The 2,170-nt window shown below is 38.2% G+C and overlaps 1 long non-coding RNA gene across 1 annotated transcript; it reads left to right on the plus strand.

Annotated features, from left to right (window-relative positions):
• On the plus strand, window positions 385-1,563 carry LOC109840064. The gene is made up of 2 exons (XR_002246797.1): window positions 385-844; window positions 1,158-1,563. It is a non-coding gene; the product is annotated as an uncharacterized LOC109840064 (long non-coding RNA).

Below are 2,170 nucleotides of genomic sequence, written 5' to 3' on the forward strand. Positions count from 1 at the left end.
CCATCCGAACCAAGCCAAAGGCTTTGGTTCGCTTCCTCCATTTCGCCAAATTCCTTACGGTTTGAGAGTATCTGCGTTTTAATATGAAGAGACCGTCAATTTGTAGTCTCTTTTGCTAGAGCTTTGCACAGATCGTCCTCTTGTAATCTTCGTCTTGGCTCCTTGAGAATATGAGAGTCGTCAGATTGTAACTCCCGATGTTGATTGTGAATGCTGTTGAATTAGAGCTTTCATCGGTTGTCGTGAAGGTCGTCAGATTGTAGCCTTCTACGCGGAAGTCCTCAAATTATAGCCTTCTGGAAGTCGTCAGATTGTAACTTCCATCATCGGTGTTTGATGGGGGATCAACTATCTATTGTGATTTTTAGACAGCCTACAAAGTGCTAAGAAGAGTCGAGGAAAAGGTATTGTTTTATGCATCTGGTTTGCTGATTCAGTATTTCTTGTTTGGTTGATTGCTAAGTACTTCTTGTTGGCTTTCTTATTGTTTTATATATTTTGAGAATATGATGATGTTGAAATGGTATTATAAATCGCAGAAACCTGTTACTGTTATATGTTTTGCTACGACCGCTTGAGGGGTCAAGGAATCCAACAGAATGTTTAGAGTTGTTGAATTGTCTGATCAGTGAATTAGATCCCCCGACGATGACATGGAGGGATTACTTCTTTAGATCTGTCTATTTTTAGAAATATTTGATCTTTGAATTGGAAAAGTATAAAAATAAGGACTTACTGTGGGGTTTTATTCTGTGCAGTTGTGCCTACGGGATTAGCTACTGCCTTGGATGTAAACCTGAGCAATGAGTCCCTTGTTTTCATATCGGTTACATTTGCGACAATGGTTCGTTCTTTTGGGTTATATATGAATGGTATATGTTGTGCATCTTCATAATCTTTGGTCTCATGTTGTTTTGCAGTGCAAATCTGCAGCACCGATATTTTTCCTGTCTGTCACCATCTAGTATGGAAGAATTTTGTAGCAAATATCTCTTCCCTTGTTCTTTAAAATAGTTGTGAAGAACAAGTACTTATTTCATGATCTCTATGTTTCATCCTTGCTTGATTGCCAAGAAAGTGGAGAGATTACTGTATGTTTGATTAATGTATTGTCTATAATGCTGCTCAATCTATAATGCTGCTCATCTTTTATATAGGCCTATGGCATGGCTGCTAACAGGAGATCTTTATGCTTCAAACGACCAAGGTGCCATGTGTACTCATCCTCTCTGAGAGCTTCAAACTGAGCTGCTATCTGCTCTTGAGCAGTTCGCAACTTTGTGCTACGATGTGTATTACTAGCTCTTCATGTTGTAACCGAAACATTGATGCATGAACTCGAAACATTGATGTAACCGTGTTGTTTTGCTTGTGTTGTATTGCAGGACCAAATATAGTAAACGAAACATTGTTGTAACTGTGTTGTTTTGCAACAGATTTCACTATATGTGAGTTTGAGAGTTGCAGTCTCTTTCAATTTGTTGTTGATATGTGGTGTATATCCATTATTTGTTGAAACATAGACAGTGAATTTTCTTGTTATGTACCTATTGTGTTTGCTTATGAGCATTCCTCTTCGTTTGTGTGTTATTTGTTTGATTATTTTCAGCTAAATCAGCAGATTGCCTTGTGGTTATGTAGAATGTAAGGAACCCATGAGCAGAAAACTGCACAGAATGGGGCTGAGGAAATCCTCCTTGGACGCCGATGGGTTGTCATTTGAACAATGGGTTGTCATTTGAACGATGCAATATTCCCGAAGCTCAATACAACCATCTCCCCGAGCGTTTTCCCTTTTGAAGAAGAATATTCACATCGCAACCTACTACACCTCAAGACACAAGCATCAACAAATGTAGCAGAGAAACATCAATTGCAACCACAGATTCAAAGTGTATTTTGTGATCTTAGTTCGTATCAAGAATATGGCCCCATGTATTGCTCTTGTGTTTATTTTCATTTGATGGCCTATGGACATGTAAAGGTATTGTATGTTCTTCCACTAAAACAATATAAGACAGTTAGATATGCATTTTATTGCTTTGTGTGTTTGGATTATAATTCTATAAGTTCAGTTACGTATGCATTTTCATGTAAGGGCAGTGGACATGGTCACCAGTGGACATGGTTATCTTAGTTTGGATTAAAATTTGGACTCAGTCCCAGCTTT

This window comes from Asparagus officinalis, chromosome 5 (assembly GCF_001876935.1).
Source record: "Asparagus officinalis chromosome 5, Aspof.V1, whole genome shotgun sequence".
NCBI lineage: Eukaryota > Viridiplantae > Streptophyta > Magnoliopsida > Asparagales > Asparagaceae > Asparagus > Asparagus officinalis.